We start from the raw sequence: 19,034 nt of genomic DNA, 5'->3' as shown, positions 1-19,034 counted from the left end.
GAAACTGTACTAATTAGGGTTCTTATTATGTTCTGGTATATAAATTCTTCTCAATTACTTAGGAAAATTACTGGATGTCTTACAAATTACAGAGGGAGTTAATAATTTCAGTTTCATAAGAAAAAAATCATCAATACTATGCATCATCTTCCTACTATGCATCATCTTCCTACTATACTTGCTACTCATCTTCAGAACCAAACAGCAGCAAAAACAGTTGAAGAGAGGCTCACGAGAGGACACTCAAATTTGCTAACCCTAGAACACGGGGGAAGAGGGCTGTGGTACTTGCGGGAGGTAGCCTAGGGGGGAGGAGGGGAAGGGGGGAGAGGTGAGGAATCACCTGTGGGATAATGGCAGGTTGCCGTAGGAGGGCGCCAGCGTCGAGGAGGCGGCGGGTGGCGGCGCGTCGAGGAGGAGGCGGCACGTCGAGGAGGAGGCGGTGCGTCGAGGAGGAGGTGCGTCGAGGAGGAGGCGGCGCGTCGAGGAGGAGGCGGCGTGTCGAGCTTGCCACCCACCTTGGAGCAGGAACCCTAGGGCGTGCAGGCGCGGCGGACGGAGGGGGCGGAGGGGGCGGCGCTCGCGGGGGAGGCGGGGCTCGGGGGGAGGCGGTGCTCGAGGGGGAGGAAGGGGAGAGGGAGGCGGCGGGGGCGCGTGGGCGGCTGCGGCGGACGGAGGCGGCGGCTGCGGCGGCGGCGTATGGTTGGGGTCGATCGAGGGGAATCTGGCGAGGGAGGGAGGGAGGACACAGTGCGAGGGCAGTAGGTGGAGTGGGGGGAGGGTTCTAATGGCGCTCCACCCCCTCGTGCGCCATAAGTACGACTATTCTAATGGCGCACCTCCCCTCGGTGCGCCATTAGAATTTTGTTTTAATCTAGCCCGACTTGTCAGGTTATATACCACCTAACCCTATCTACATCAGAACCCGCCCACTAGCTCGACTGGTCAGCATGCAGCACACACACCAGGAGGTCCTGGGTTTGATTCCCAGGCTCCCCAATGTTTTTTTATGCATTTTAAATGCTGTTTGATATTTATTTGTGTTTAAATATGTTCAAACTTGTTTAAATCATAACAGTAATATTTTTTTATAAAAACAGTAATAATTTTTTAAAAAATATGCTTGTCGGCGGCGGTGGAGCGGGGGAGGGTTGCGGTGGGTCGTCGGCGGCGGTGGAGCTAGCGGGGGAGGGTGCGGGTGGGATCGAGATGGAGGGGGATCGAGATCGAGATGGAGGGGGAATCAAGATCGAGATGGAGGGGGATCGAGATCAAGTGTCCTCATGAATTCAAAAGGTGCCCATGAAATTTAAAAATATTCATGATATCAAAAAATGCCTATGAAATACAATCGAGAAATGAAGACTACGATTTAAAAACAATCGATCTTAGCTAGCTATCTGTTCACAATCTTCTTGCCCTTCTTTTTCGCAAATGGAGTTCTTCTGTTCGAACGACATCATGCTGTGCAGGAACGTCGGCCCGAGTTGGATGATATCCTCCACGATATGGACCAGCAGATGCACCATAACGTCGAAGAATGTGGGCGGGAAGTACATCTCAAGCTCGCATAGTGTCACCACGATCTCTTCCTGTAGCCTTCTGAGTTGCCTCACGCCAATCGACTTCCGAGAGATGACGTCGAAAAAGTTGCATAGGCCAAATAGCGTTTCACGGACGTGCGCGTCCATGATCCCACGGATTGCAACTGGAAGTATTTGCGTCATCAGCACGTGACAGTCGTGAGACTTCATCCTGCTGAACTTCTGCTTCGCTGGGTCTAGGTATCTGCTTATCTTCCTCGCGTAACCGTAAGGAAGTTTTACTCCTAGGAGGCAGGTGAAAAACTGCTCGATCTCCTCCTGACTTAGAGTGAAGCACGCGGGAGGGTAGTCATTTCCGGTCTTCTTGGCCTTTTTGCCTTTGCGACGACTTTCTGTGTCCTGCTTCGCCTCATCATCATCATCATCATCATCATCATCATTAGCGTGAATCTCCTGCCTGATGCCCATTGATTTCAAGTCTGCCCTTGCTTTCGGCCCATCTTTGGTCCTCTCTGGCATGTTGAGAAGGGTACCAAGCAGACTCTCGCACACGTTCTTCGTGATATGCATGACATCAAGGCTGTGAGGCACACGGTGGATCTTCCAGTACGGCAAGTCCCAGAAAACAGACCTCGTTTTCCATACCTTCAGCAGCGGCTCTGGTGCCTTTCGCTTTTTCCCGGCTCTGGCGCCTTTTTTCCCGGCAGTGGGCAGTCTTTCCAATTTTTCAACAGCTCATCTATTTCCTCGCCGCTCCTCGTACACGGGCCTTTTCGGGGTTCGGTTTCACCATCGAACAGATCCTTGCGTTTCCTCCACAGGTCATCATCGCGAAGCCACCTTCGATGTCCCATGAACATGGTTTTCGAAGACCCGGGATCTCTATCTAGCTGGCGATACGTTGTGTCATCCATGCACCTTACGCATCCAGAAAATCCGTGGACTACCTGCCCTGCGAGATATCCGTAACCGAGATAGTCGTGCACCGTCGTGAGCAGTGTGGCTCTCATAGGGAAATATTCTTTCTCTGCGGCGTCCCACGTATTGGCTGGCGTTTTCCACAGCGTGTCTAGCTCCTCCTTCAGCAGCCCCAGATACAGATTGATGTCGTTCCTTGGTTGTTTCGGCCCTTCAATTAGCATACTCATGTGAATGTACTTCCTCTTCATGCACAACCAGGGGGGAAGGTTGTACATCCACACAAACACAGGCCAGGTGCTATGTGTGCTTCTCTGGCTGCCAAACGGATTGACTCCATCGGTGCTCACGCCCACCACGATGTTCCTTGGATCCTTCCCAAATTCTGGGTATTCGAAGTTCAACGCTTGCCACTGGCTCGCATCCTTAGGGTGACTCAGCATCTTGTCTTTTTTATTTATCTCCGGATAATTTCCGTCATCTTCCCGCTTCTTCTCCTCCCTATCCGCGTGCCAACGCAGGAGCTTTGCTACCTTAGGGTCCGTGGAATACCGCTGCAGACGAGGAGTGATCGGAAAGTACCACACCGATTTTCGAGGAGCTTTCTTCCTCTTCTTGTATCGTGTGACGCCGCACACCGGACATATGGTAGACTCCGCGTGCTCGTCCCGATAAATGATGCAATTGTTCATGCACACATGGTATTTCACGTGCGGTAAATCCAATGGACACACGATTTTCTTCGCCTCCTCGAAACTGGTCGGGCACTTGTTCCCCTTGGGAAGACGTTCGTGCCAGAATGACATGTTCTCGTCGAAGCATGCATCGGTCATTTTGTGTTTTACCTTCATCTCCAGAGCCATGAGCGTTACTTTCAGGAGGGTATCCTCGGGCCTGCATCCTTCATACAATGGAGTAACCGCGTCTATCTCCAGTTGATCCAGCTTGGCTTTCTCTCGGGCGGCAGCTCTTGCGTTATCCGTCTGCTTGCGAAGCAGCTCTTGAATATGAGGGTCCTGCACCCAGCCTCCATCGTCGTCTGCTCCGGCATCTTCATCTTCATGATCATGCCCTTCGTCTTGATCTTCCTCATCATCATGTACGACATCTTCTACATGATGATTGTGTACATCATCACCGTCGTGATCATGTCCTGGAGATTCTTCTTCTTCTCGCCCGGCCTCGCCCGGTGGTTGTCTTGTTGCCCTTCCTCATTTCTTGCACGGCCCCCATGGACGACTTCATAGTCATCTTCATCACCTTGCCACCGATAGCCATCCATGAAACCACGCAAGAGAAGGTGGTCCCGCACCTGCCCGGAATCCGGGTCCGCAATAAGGCTCTTCAGCTTGCATCTTCGACACGGACATCTTATCTCCGTCTCGTTCTTTTGAAGCATCTCAGCCTTCGCGGAGCTCAAAAACCTATTCACAATGCCTTCGGTCATCGTGCGGACCATGGTCGCCTGCGGGGTAGAGCAAAACGATATTTTAGAACCAAGAAAAAAATTTCGCATGACCTTCCCTAAAAATAGGACCAAAAAGAATGCATAGTGCCAAAATTCTCGCCGAAACGGAAATGAATCAACATTCCGGCAAAATATTGGCAACTATCGCATTTCAAATACCGGTACCTGCAAACACAAACATATATGCAGCACCACAAACACAAGCAACACCACAAACATACATAGATCTAGCTAGGCCACAAAAAGTGCATGCGCACGTTGTTGGAGCGAGCTAGGGAGAAAAAAAGTATATCTACAACATGAAGATAGCTTTCCCCTTACTTACCTATCAAAAAAGGTAATTTCACAACTTAATTTTGAAGAATCTATGGTGCAAATGAGGTGAGGAGGAGGAGGCAGCCGACAAGCTTAAAGAAGGAGGTGGGGGGAATGAAGTGGGGAAAGTGAGTGTGTAGGTGTGGCTGTCCAAAAATATCTAGCTGGTCCCAGGTTACTAATGGCGCACCACTAAGCCATGCGCCATTAGTAACCCAACATACTAATGGCGCACCACAGTGACATGGGCCATTAGTAGTTTTGCAAAAAAGTAAATAATAATAATTTTTATGATAATGGCGCACCGTGGCACAGTGCGCCATTAGTAGTTTAAACTACTAATGGCGCACTTTGGCATAGTGCGCCATTAGTAGGTTTGCAAAAAAAGTAAAAAAAATTATATACTAATGGCGCACTGTCTTGGTCGTGCGCCATTACTAGTTCTAACTAGTAATGGCGCACTTTGCCATATGGAAAAATAGGAAAAAAAATCAATAGTAGTGACGCACCGTGAGCACGGTGCGCCATTAGTGTCTTCCACACTAATGGCGCACGAGCAACCGGTGCGCCATTAGAATCAGTCCTATCTATAGCCCTTTTCCTAGTAGTGATGCATACGTGCGAAGTATTCTATGGTTTGCAGACTTGCAACCTTCATTCTATATGTATCCCTAGCACATCAAGCCTCTGATTGATTTGTTCAAGGAGAAGGAGTTCCTTCATAAGAGCTAATCATGACTTATGTTAGGACTTCGATATCCTCGATGATGGTTCCCCCACCTGAACTTGGTAGTGTTTCATTATAAGACTACCATGTGATCATGCTTGTCTTGGACAACATGTTCACATGTGTGTAGCAGAACCAGCTCATGTTTTGGAGCTTGCTATCGCAGTTCATTTCCCGGGAATCTTGCAACGTCATCTCGTCGAATTGTGTTGCAAACTTTAATTTTTCTTCTAGACTTGATGAGTCTGGAATATTCTGACACCAACTAGATCTGAATCTCAGGCAGATGTGATGGTTGGAACTTCTTCCAAGAACTATGATGTAGGTTCCAGTGAAGTGGACGCACCTAGCCGGAAGATCTATTATTGTAGTATCTTGAATAAGCAATTCAACCCCTCTCCATGAGGATTTGGTATGACTTATTCCACAAGTTGTTCCTTATGGATTCTTGAGCTCCCGAAGTCAGACCTGTTACTTGATGTTCTAGATACCAAACCATTTCAATGAATGGGTTACGCTAGCACATCAAGGAGAACATTAGAAGCGGAGTGCTAAATGTCTCTCGGTCGATCATCCAGATTTCGTTCTCTTGGCCTCGCTAAGGGGAAGTCTGAGAAGGTGTTATCTTCCTTTGTATCCGCATCATCCATCACTATTCATCATGGTAGTAAGATGTGTTGCCAGGATCCTCGGCACGGATGTTGGTAAAACCTTGATGACTATGGAAATGCTCAAGTTCTTAAGAGCACACTCATCACTAGGTTATATCCTCGGTATCAATTGGAATGTGCCTCCCGTTGCCGAGTTGTTCTATAACCATAGTTTCCTTTTCGAACTGAGTATGCCATTTCCCCGAACCCCTTTCAAACGATCGTTGTGAATTGCCTTAGCCTAGTATGAAGAGCTTCAATAATCCTTTTCGATAGAGTTTCTTTCTGTCGTCGTCGTGTTAGATGAAGACCTCGAAAGCAAAGATGTTAAGATCAATTTGGAGCAATGAATCAATATCAACGATGAGGGCAGTTGGATCATGTAGATCGTGATAGCTTTGCGTCCCCTGAGTCTTCTTACCTCACGTCTTGAATCTCGGGACGAGATTCTCGTTTAGTGGGGGTGAGTTGTCACATCCCTAGCTTCTGGTAATGCACTAGGCTAGCCTCATGTGTGCATCATGTTTAATCTTGAGAGAAACTTGAAATGGGGATTGCCTAAACCCCTAGCATCAAAGGAATTCACTAGGTTCACCTAAAATATTTTCAGTAAATCCAAATGGCTATCAAAAATGTTCATCATTTTTGGAGAGTACTGTAAACAGTAGCCAGAGGTGATGCACATTTTTCCATGACATATTTGGGCTCTGAATTAAACCATATTCTATTTGAATTTGGGCACTTAAATACTATAAAATATTTAAAATGTCCAAATAATCCTAAACTGAAATGTTCCATGTTGGATATATTCCAAGCACTGGCCATGAGCAGTTTGGTGATTTTTGCGTGTGCCTAAGTATTTTTAATAAAGCCAAACACAATTACAGAAAATAGAAAAGAGAAATAAATATAGAAAAAGACAGAGGCTCACCTGGAACTTACCTGGTGCCCACCAAAGCCACCTGGCCGGCCCGGTTGGCCAGCCCAGCCCACCAGGGCGAAGCGGTCGTCTTCAACCTCTGCCAGGAGGCAGAGGCGTGACGACGCCAGCGCGCCCGAGGCCTCCACCTCCTCCCTCCCAGCCTGCCTCGCTCCTCCTCGATGCACCAGGCGACGCCACGCAGCCCCTGGCCCCTCTCCTCTCTCCCTGGACCTCTCTTCCTCCTCTGCTCCCTCCCTACTACGCCACCGAACCCGCCCATCGCCGCCGTTCGCCGTTGCCGCGACCACCGCCGTCCCGACGACACCCCGAGCGGTCTACGAGCTCCGCCCCGATGCCCTCTTCTTCCTCACCGATCCTCAAGACGCTGGAAGCCCCTGGACGCCGCCAACATCGTCGTTTCCCTCGTCGGCCACCGGAGATCGCCGCCGCCCGTACATCGCCTCCGACGCCTCCCCGAGCCCACTTCGACGGCCGTCGCAACCGCCGTGAGCCACTGACTCTTCTCACTCCATCCATTTTTCCTCTCGCACGCCGTAGCCGCCGCGCCACTTGCGCCCGAACGCCGGCCGCCGCCCCGAGCTCGTTTCCGACGAGCTCCGGCCTCCCTAGTCGCTGTTGCTTGCCGCGCTGGATGCAGGTGAGCTCCAGCTCCCCGCGGGTGCCCTCCGCCGCTAGTTTGGGCGCCAGGAGAGCGAACCCGAGCCCTCCGCCGCGCCTGTTGCCGCCGGCTGGTTAGGCCCTGTTGACCAGGGGTTTGACCTCCCCTGGGTCGCTGACAAGTGGGCCCTGGCCCAGCTAATCCTAGATTAATTTTTTTAAATTAAGTCTAATTAACCCAACTGACATTTTAGTTAGGAGTAATTTAACATTAATTAATTTAGGTTAGTTAGTTAGTCACTGACATGTGGACCCCACACGTCAGGTTTGACCTGGACCCGATCTGTTGACCCGCTGACGTCACAACGACCTCATGCTGATGCAGTTAACCGTTTCTGGATTTATTCTTATTCTGAAAATTCCAGAAAATATCCAAAACATCAAAAATTCATAGTAATTCAACCGTAACTCCAAATCAAACAAATTATATATGAAAAATGATCAAAAAAATCCAATCTATCCATCTGTACCATTTTCATGCATGATAGAACAACTTAGGGCTGCTGTTTAGGCCAAATATTATAATGGCATTTAAATCTTCACATATGGAGTTTGAATTTGAACCTAGGGTTCAAACCAACTTCATTTAACCTGCTGCTAGTTGCATTAGCTCAAACCACATCATATTGCCATGTCATGATCATGCATCATATTGTGCATTGCATTGATGGTGTTTCCTTCTGTGTTGCCGGTGTTTGTCCCCTCTCAGTAGACGACGTACCGACGATGAATTCGATGACACCGATGAAGAACTATATTATCTTCAGAAGTGCCAGACAAGCAAAACCCCCTTGTTCATTCCGATACAATCCCACTCTCTCGCTCCTGCTCTCTTTTACTGTATTAGGACAACAACGATTCATCTGTTACTTGCTACGGTAGCTGAACCCCTTTATCCTCTGCATGACCTGTCATTCCACAGTAAATAGATGAAACCCACTAGCATGAGTAGGAGTTGTTTGAGCCTTGTTGTGCCTACTCATTATTGGTTGTCTGTCATGCCTGCTACTGCTTAGAGTTGAGTCAGGTTTGATTCATTGGGGATGAATCGGAGGTGTTTGAACATGTCCTACTGTTGAGAGCTAAGTGTGTGAACACAATTTGGTAAAGGTAGCGGTGAGAGGCCATGTAGGAGTACATGGTGGGTTGTCTCATTGCAGCCGTCCTCAGGAACTAAGTTCTGTGTTTGTGATCCATGAACAGTTACTACCACGCATTGGAATGCTTAAGTGCCCCTCTCGACTTATTAATCAACCTGATCTTTGTCCAGGAGTTGCAACTAGTTTCTGGTGTTTGTAGGTAGTGTTAGTAGTCTAGCAAGTGGCACCCGGTACAGGTGGGCTTGGGACAGACTAGGCACCATGGCACGGTGTACCAATCGTAGAACCACCCGTCGAGGTGGGTTTGGGAACCCTGCACACATCGTTTGGGGACGTGAGCGACACCCCGGCCGGATCTCCTTGCGGATGGAACCCGAATAGGCGATAAACCTGGACTAGAGACTTGTATGGTTAGTCAGGTCGTGGCCGACTCCCTCGCCAGGCTTCCGCTTGAAGGTTGCCGAGATACATGACGTTCACATGGCGGTAAGTGGCGAGAGCGTGTGTGAAGAAGTACACCCCTGCAGGGTTAATATGATCTATTCGAATAGCTGTGTCCGCGGTAAAGGACTTCTGGGTTGCCTATAACAGTTCATAGACAAGTGAAAGTGGATACTCTAAAATGCGCAAGATAAGCGTGAGTGCTATGGATGGCGTTCTCGTAGGGAGACGAGAGCGGATCTATAGTGGTGTATTGAAATGGTGAATATGTGGACTCGTGTGCGCCACCTCAAAAAAATTACTTAAAGTCATAGTTCAGGATAGCCACCGAGTCAAAGCTGGCTTGCTGTAGTTAAACCCCACCACCTATTTGTTGATAATGATGCATATGTAGTTAGTTCTGATGTAAGTCTTGCTGAGTACATTTGTACTCACGTTTGCCTATTTTATGTTTTTGCAGAGAGACGCCAGTCTCACTAGTAGTTCCGCGTGGACTTCGACGTTTAGCTTGATACCTCAGCTACGATCTTGTGCCCTCGGCAGGATCTGGTAGATAGTCAGGCTTCTCAGCCTTTTTCATTTGTAGATGTCTGTACTCAGACATGTTAAGCTTTCGCATGTGCTTTGACTTGTGTGCTCTGAAATTTCGGGTCATGAGACCCATGTTTGTAATATCTCGCTCCTCGGAGTCTAATGAATAAATATTTGAGTCGTAGAGTTATGTTGTGATGCCATGTTGTATTTACACATACCGAGCATATTGTGTGTATGTTTGAAATGCTTGGTATGTGTGGGATCCGACAATCTAGTTGTTTATCCTTGGCAGCCTCTCTTATGGGGAAATGTAGTTTAGTGCTTCCTTGAGCCATAGTAGTCCGCTACAGCCCGGTTCACCGGTGTCCTGCTAGCCCAACACTACTGCTCAGGATGCTTGACTAGCCGGCATGTGTTTCACTTCGTTCTTGTGTCTGTCCCTTCGGGGAAATGTTACGCAGTGACATCCGGAGTCCTGCCTAGCCTGCTACAGCCCGGGTTCCTGGAGTCCTGTTAGCCCAATGCTACAGCCCGAATTCACACGCTGCTGACCGACATGCTCGGAGTTGATTCATGTATGCCTGTCCTCATGGGTTAGTGCCGCTTTGGGTTCACGACTAGCCATGTCGACCCGGGTTCTCTGTCATATGGATGCTAGCGACACTATCATATACGTGAGCCAAAAGACACAAACGGTCCCGGGCCCTGGTAAGGCGACACCCGTGGGAATACCGTGCGTGAGGCCGCAAAGTGATATGAGGTGTTACCAGCTAGATCGATGTGACTTGGAATCTGGGTCCTGACACTTTCCTACCACGAATTTGGTATTGTTGGGGTTGAAACCACTATGGATTTTGTATATGTTGTTGGATCTGACCTTTCCAGTACAGAGGTGGAGGTGCTAGGGAAGATCGTGTCTCATCTTTCTTTGGCTATGAGCGGGAAGTGGAAGATATGCACAAATGTATGGAAACCGAGATGTGATCAATAGCGTGCCGGAGAGACATTTGGGACATGTTTTATTTTTTGGAAAGCTGCGAGACTTTTTCCATTGGAAAAATCCTTCGAGAGTGTTATAGAAGGTGGAGTTTGCTTAGGAGAAGTGCCCATGATATCGTAAGTTAACATCCAACGGCTACAAAGAGATACTCTCTCCGTCCGGGTTTATTGGGCCCGTAAGCCAAACCACCAAGACCAAGGAGGTTCACGCATGTAGAGATTTAGGAAATAAATCTTCTTAATTTGCGCTCTAGCTGCCCTATTATAAGGGATAAAAGTAACACAAAATTCTTTAAAATGTTTTGGACATAGCATCAATGGGAAATAACTCCATTTTATTCATTACATCACCTTTAATGAGAAGTACTAAAGTGTCATGAGTTTAAATACTTATATAGAAGCTGTTAGCTTATGCATATTTATTAATCTCTATATTGTTCATAGCTTTTTAATTGGAAGAAAACATGCATGGAGTTGTAGCAAGTGCCCAGCTACAAAATATATTTTCTGAATAACAATTTGGACTTAGCACCAAAGACATGATACACTTCTAATCAGTTCATGCCTTCAAACCCTTTAGTCAAGCAATCAACCACACCAATTATCTTGAGAAAAACAATCCTTAAGGCTGTAGCTGTCAGGCTGTCTGTACAGAAATATATGTGACTTGTTCCATTCGTAATAAACTAAAAAGATAAAATAAATCTGTTGGGAGTGTGTACCTGTTTTGAGTGTCTACCACATCAATAGACATTGATGATGCCATTGCTGGACAAAAAGATATGTGACTATTGTAATTGTTTCTCCAAAAAAGGCTATTGCTTGTCTCCGGTTCCAAAAAGGAAAATACTATTGCTTGTCTCCGGCGGCTCGACGTGTTTGTTGCCGTATTTCTATGTCCCACAAATAAGAGTATAAGACCTAGCTCCTGCCGCATGTATCTCCGTACCTGTGTGCCACAAAAATTGGAGAAGATCATCAGATCTAGAGACAATAGTAAAGAACACATGTACATGTACCAAGCTTAATTCCTAAGCAGGTTTATTGATTTTGGCGCACTAGATGCGCTAGTATGTACTGTTCGTAGATGTAACACAAATCAATTTCTTCTGGCTTCTAACACAGGCACGATCGATGGCATGAGAACCATCATGAAGCGTCAGCCAGCTTCGGCCCGCGAAGAACGACGAAGCAAGTTAACTTGATTTCTTCTCTATGCGATCATGCGGAAGCCCATTAGGCAAGATGCCGCGTACATGCTGGCTCTATTGAACATGCACGTACATAACCTTGATCTGAGCACGTACTCGATTAATCTTTGCGGCTGTAAAAGCAAAGTATATCTCATTAGAGGTGCACGTACACGACCTTGAGCGGATATGCACTGGATTAATTCTTGGGCTGGAGACATGGTGGAAAGAGAAGAGGCCAAGGAGGAGACGGCATGACATGGGGACATGGAGAGGAGAGAGATCGCTCTCTAGGGAGAGATAGATTATTTAATACCTTCTGGATCTTGAAAAAAAACCATATTTGATTCCATCTGGACTCTTGCAAACATCACGGTGCAATAATACATCTCGGCTATTGATGTTTTAATCCAACGGTAAATAACTGTTTAGATATGCTTCTCTATCAAGTTTTGTGTGCAAGAATCATTCTGTAGGTGAAACGAACAGAAAAGATACCACAACTGTCATTCCCCTATGCTCAAAAGTCATCAACCCTCCTTGTACATAGTTGTGTGTATAGCGACAGTTTTATTTATCTATTCGATCGGGTATGGAGGAAGTACGAGCCGGTTTTCCCGGCCACGTCATACATGTGGGGTTAGATCCCGTGCATGCTTTCAATGGCGGCGACTGTTCGATATAGCAATGATAGAGGTTGCTGGAGGCACGGACAGGAAGAAGCAGACCAGATCCAGTGGGCTGCTGGAGAGGGACCGGATCCGGGGCAAAGCAAGGCGGCAGTATGGGGTTCGTCTTCGCGGCCAAGGAAGAGAGCTCCTGATCGTCCATGGCGAGGACCTGCATGAGCATGGCCATGGAAGGGTGAGTCAAACCAGAGGGAGAGAGAAAAAAGAGAAACGAGGAAGAGAGGAAGGAGATGGAGGGAGTAGCAGGGCTGGTTGCCGATGGTGAGGCGCTCCGGCGTGGTACCAGGGAAGCGCGGGGGAAGACCGGCGAGCACTTGGACGACGGCGGTGCGAGGCGGTGGCCTCCTTGGGTGCCATGGAGGAGGAATGGCGCATGGGCAGGAGCGCCATGGGAGAGCCTAGGAAGAGAGGGAGAGGGACGGGAGAGAGTAGGGATTCGGGGTTGGAGATGGGGATTTCATGGCTGTTAAATAAGTCTGTAATTAGTAGCAGTGCGGGGTATATACCCCACGTTACTACTATGGCCCGTCGGGGGGGGGGGGTACGGTGGGTACCACATTGTAGCAGTGCGGGTTCATACCTCGCGCTACTACTGTTGCCTGTCCCGGGGGGCATGGTGTGTACCACTTAGTAGCAGCGCAGGATTTATATCCGTGCTACTACTATCAACTCAGCAGCAGCGCATGGCAGGTACCCGCACTACTACCAAGTGGTTACCAATAGGGGTTTTCCTAGTAGTGTATTGAGATTTGAGACAGTTTTAAGGAACTGCTAATTGTCAGGTTAAATCTTTACTGTTACATATAATAGTCCAATCGGTCTTGACTGTCATCACGTATATAAGACAAGCATGTCTCTTCACACAGAATTTATCAGTAATCTCCAAAAATTATCTGGGCAGTATAAGACCAACATTAAAGTTGACTTGGACAAAATTAGAGAGGTCTTACACAGCTGAATACCTTGATGACAATCTGCTTCTTTTGCTCTTCCACGACATCAAAGACAATCTGTACTAGCTAGGTTCCTGCCATGGAGCAAATAAAGATGATTTCATGAATACCAAGCATTGTAAATTACCTTTCAAAAAGGTATTCCCTCTGATACATAGTAAGTGTCAGTTGTTTTCGTTCAAATGTGAACTAAAATCACGACACTTATTATGGATTAGAGGGAGTACTACACTTCTAAGAACTGAGAAGGTACAGAGCAGAGAAAAGTACAACTAAAACATATTGTACACCACCTATCAGGATATAAGTATTGACTGAATGTTTATTTGAAACATGTGTTCACTATACATTGTGGCAAAAAACCATGCGTGTACACTTCAATTCTGAGATGATTAGCTTTAATTTTCAGTACTAGTCATTGTGTAAGTCTCAGCAAGTGTATCATCCACTACTGTAATAACTACAATACGTCCAAATATCTTCTCCATTACCAAATACTAGTCATCGACCCATGCGCCTGCACGGGCTAGTTATGTGTTGTAATCACTACATACTAAAATTATCTTTTATGCTTATTAAACACACAAAATATACAAATTCATGTTGGTGGCCCTTATGATTGTAGATGTAAAATATTGGATGGTTTACATTGATTTTCAGAGGTAGAATATCAACTTATCTATTAGTGCCCCATCTAATTGGTGGTCGCGGTTGGGGCGTTGAAACCAAAAGAGTCTTCAAACATAAGGGATGGTGAGTGTGCCATTCATGTTAATATAAACATATGCATTGAAAGAGAAATGTTAGATGTAAGTGCGAATAAAAAAATTGCAGCCATCTTATATATTTTGTTGACTTTATGTACTCCAAAGTTAGGTACAAATCAAGAGTACTATTACTTCTTATTATCATAAGTATAGAGGAATGTTAATTTATTTAACTATATAAAGAAAGGTGTGGCAGCACCTGGGCGCCCCTACACCATCACGAGCAGTAAATTAAAAAAATCGGAAAACAAAATTAAAAAAATGAAACTTAAAGATCACACTATGGTGTTATATGTGATAGAAGATCGAATTTTTACGGACATTATGTATTGCCAACGTAATTCTTTGTCATAAGACACCTAGCACTGCAGAGTGATAAAAACCGCAGTCCCAACTTCATCTATATATTACTACAACGGTGGATCCCATATTGGAGGCAATGATAATGAGATTGTTTTCATGCAAAGACGGTGATGAGAATTAGTACATGTTCAACAACAACAACAAATCATAATGGTCACACCATGGTGTTCCTATATGTAATAGAAGTTCAAATGTGTATCAATCTTTGGGTTAGATAAGTCTACAAAGCAATTACAAACTTTGATAATTATATAATATCTAACAGCAGAAACGACTAAAAACTATAAGCCTTGTACCATTTTCGGATTAAGCAAACACAGCATTTTGCTGCCACCAATTATGCAAATCAAAGTAATTACTTTTCTACATTTCTCAAACTTCCATGTCAGTCAGCCTGTAGTTTCAGTTTTGGTGCTGTCCTATGGTACAGTCCATAGGTACAGTCCTATGCATGTTTCGCAAGCCAACATAACAACAACATAAGCATAAAAGGCATGCAATTCCTATAACAGAAGCACATTCATCCAGCTAACTGAAGCGAATAATCATAGGGTGTTGAAAAAGAAAAAGAAAAAGAAAAATACTCACTATAAGCTAGAGAAGGACTGAAACTGCAGAGAAAAATGGGTGGAGAATTAAGAGAATTTCATAATAGAAACAGCAGAGAAAAAAGTAAAATAATTCAGATAATTTGAAGAGAAGCTTGCTCCAGCCAAATGCAACCTTGCCATCATATGCACATCTCTTAAAGCTAGGGACAGTTCACCATGCATGGCACTTGTTCGCTTCTGGCCCAGCGAGTTATATAAGAATCTCTGAGAACTTTGTACTAAAAGTTAGGCTTAGGCCTTTTCTCTAATATCACCAATCGATCTACAAATTTTATATCCAATTTGTTCTGAAACATATAGTATTTAACTTAGCTCAGCGATTAATTCTGCCTATGTGAAAAACAATCTGAGTACAGCCTGCAAATCGAGCCTAATTAGGGATATAAACTTTGCTGGCCAACTACCACTACATAGCTATTTTATTGGTCTACCAATATAACCTGCATTACGCCAGTTTTCACTCTCTCTAGAAAAGGGCACATTTAACCGAATACACAGTTTTGTATAAATAATAAAAATTATATAGAGTACTCCATTTGAAGCAAAAAATAATCCATAGATTACATGTAGATAGATTTCCTTATGAGTAAAAAAAAGGATATATTTTCATGTAGATAGAAGGGTAGATCTGTGAGATGGATAAAGGTATAAGGTATAAAAACTGCCATTCAGATGCGATAAACCGTGCTTTGTATGTCTTGCCATTTGTTCATATATAAGAAAAGAAATTAAGCACGCAGCAGGGTGTAGATGAAACATGTATAATAGACCCTCAATGCCAATTTTTTAAAACAGGAATGCCGGTATATACACGGGAAAATGTATTGCCTCACCCATAGGTGTTTCGCGAGAGCAAAGAACAATGAGAAGCATCACTAAATACAGAAGTAAATAGATCTGAAAAAAAATGTGGATATCCCATATGAGAGCATAACTGAAAATATACTAATATCCTAAAAGGTTCCTAGTATAACTCATCAAGTGACTTATCTACATAGATTCGACGCTCAATCACATATATACATAAGCTCCTGCAGGAAAGAACAGAAAATATTGGTGTATTATGCTCTACCAGCTCTATTCTAAAAGCATGATACAAGTATGTTACATAAAAGTTGAGAAAATGGAACAGATCATAGAGTAACACAGTAAACATTATCAGTACCACCTAATCCTCATTGACCACAATGTGCAATAGGACTAGTTTCTACTGAAGCCGAAACATCAATGGAAGATCTAAAATCTGAACGTTGTGAGCAAAACATGATCGATTTGAACACGGTATTATAGGACAATTATATGTGTAAATATATTATCAGGCAGATAATTTAAGCACGCATACCTTCTTTCCCATTGATGGGAGTAAGTGTAACGGGCAACGGAACCGAATGGTGTGAAGAAGGCGAATACCTTCGCGGCTAATCTGCTGCAGTTTTTTCCTTAGCAACATCACCCACGGCAGCAGGCACCCAATACATCAAACAGTCGTCGGTACACCTCCTCCATTGCATCAACCAACGTGGGATAAATTCATGAACTGAAGACGCTAGTTGGATGCGTGGTCAGAACTTGAAAGATGCAGAGATACAAAGTATGAAGGGGAACGGAATCAAACTAACATGTGCGAACACTGATGCAGGGATTGTGTGCTGCTGCTGGAGGAGATGCAGACCACCCTGGTGTTTCTCCTGGTTCCCTACGGTGCTGATGGATCGGCATCTTCTGTAATTATAATAGGAGGTGGAAGGCATCACAGATTTGAGGATATATAATGGATTACTTGCCTGCAGTGTAAGTATATGAGTGACCAGGGACAAACTCTAATTGTATAGGGTGGGGCCATTGCTCTGCTCATAGTTCCTCAACTTGATCTGAAGCTTTAGAAACAATGGCGGATGTCCGATCTGATTCTAATTGTGTTCGATGTGTGAAATAGCCTCAAACACCTCTTTCTCCGTAAAAGGGGCAGTCAAGACTCCATTCTCGTCCGACGCAAGTTGAGGTACATCCTCAACTCTGGTCTCATCTAAGGACACATAGTTATCTTCCGGCGGCCCAAACAGCTGCTTATAGTAATTCGTAATATAGACTTTCAGATTCTCTTGACCTACAATCGTCCACTCTTCCTGCTCAAGCTGAAATATCCTCTTCTTGCGGTGCTTGCCATTGGCAATCATATGAAAGAACTGAGTTTGTCATCCCCTTGGACGATCTTGCGGGCCTTAGCTCGCAATGCCCACTTCAATTCCTCCTCCCGAAGGAGATCTTTCAGCCTTAATTCCGCCTCTACCTTAGCTTCCAGCTCTCTGGTATCTAAAATAGTGGATTCGGCTTTTAAGTCTAGGGACTGAATAAGTAAAAGGAGTCTTTCCTTCTCAGCCTTATAAATCCCATGCGTATGTTTAGCCCATCCATGAAGGAAACTTCGCAGATGCCTAATTTTATTCTGCCATCTCTCGATAGGAGACCTTCCTCCTGAATCTTTCGCCCATTCTCTAGCAACCATCTCAAAGAACCCTTCTCTATCAAACCACGAGAGCTCAAAAGAAAAGATATTCTTATTCCCCATGTGAGATGGATCGCCAGAATTAACTAGCAACGGAGTGTGATCCGAAATTCCACGCGATAACGCCTGGACTATTACGAGCAGGAACTTTTGTTCCCATTCGACACTAGCGAGAACACGATCCAGCTTCTCAAAAGTCGGGTTAGGTAACGAATTAGCCCTAGTGAATTTCCTACCATATAGCTCTATCTCTCTTAGATCCAAGCTTTCGATGATGGTATTGAATGTGAACGACCACCTGCCGTCAAAATTATCATTCTTCTTCTCCTCCCTCCTTCGAATAATGTTAAAATCACCCCCAACAGGATTGGAAGTTGCTCGCTACCACAAATACGAACTAGATCAGCCAGAAAATCTGGTTTGAGTTCTGGCTGTGCGGCCCCATAAACCGCCACTAAAGCCCAATTGAACCCATCTACCTTTGATCTGACCCGAAATTTTAACAAGAAATCCCACATGACCACACTCCGCACTTCCAACGAGTCACACCTAACCCTGAGTAGGATCTCGCCGGACCTTCCTCTTGGAGGTAAGCAGTGCCAGTCAAAGTCAATACCTCCGGATAAAGTACTAAGGAATTGGGGTGTAAAGTTGTCCCTTCCAGTCTCGGACAGGGCAATAAAATCCAAGTGGTAATCAATAGACGCCTCCGCTAGAAACCTTCTTTTAGCCAAGTCTTTAAGACCTCTGCTATTCCAAAAAATTCTTCTCATATTTCATCATGAAATTTTTTAGAGGTATGGATCCTAGCACTTCTACGCACAGCCGAAACTGGATAAACCTTCCGTTTCCACTTCCGCTTAGGCTTATACGGCTCCACCAGCCGGTCCTCAAAACCTCCCGGGCCAGATGGCTTCCCGGCGGAGTTTTATAAAAATTGTTGGCATATCATCAAAGGGGACTTACTCCCGATGTTCCATGATCTTTTCTCTGGACAGCTTCAGTTGTTTCAACTTAATTTTGGAATGATTAATTTACTCCCCAAGAAGACATAGGTTGTTCGTATTGAGAAGTTCAGGCCCATTTGTCTTCTTAATGTAAGTTTCAAAATTTTCACCAAGGTCTGGACTAATAGACTTATGCAGATTGCGCACTCTGTTGTGCAGCCGTCCCAAACTGCTTTCATGCCAGACAGAAACATCCTGGAAGGGGTTGTCGTTCTGCATGAAGCACTCCATGAGATCCACTCAAAAAACTAGATGGAGTAGTTTTCAAAGTGGACTTTGAGAAGGCATACGACAAGGTCAAATGGCCATTCCTTCAGCAGGCTTTGCGTATGAAAGGTTTTGATCAGGCCTGGAGACACCAGGTAGACTCCTTCACGCAAAAAGGGAGTGTTGGAATTAAAGTAAATGATGACATAGGTCACTATTTCCAAACACACAAAGGACTGAGGCAAGGGGATCCGATGTCTCCTGTTCTCTTCAACATAGTGGCTGATATGTTGGCAATTCTTATAGGAAGGGCCAAGGATGCAGGTCAGGTAGGAGGCCTCGTCTCGCACTTAGTAGACGGAGGTGTATCCATTCTACAGTATGCCGATGATACTATCATTTTCATGGAGCATGACCTGGCAAAAGCCCGCAACATGAAGCTCGT

Source organism: Triticum aestivum, chromosome 1A (genome assembly GCF_018294505.1).
Source record: "Triticum aestivum cultivar Chinese Spring chromosome 1A, IWGSC CS RefSeq v2.1, whole genome shotgun sequence".
In the NCBI taxonomy this organism is placed as follows: domain Eukaryota; kingdom Viridiplantae; phylum Streptophyta; class Magnoliopsida; order Poales; family Poaceae; genus Triticum; species Triticum aestivum.
This window is presented reverse-complemented; position numbering follows the sequence as displayed.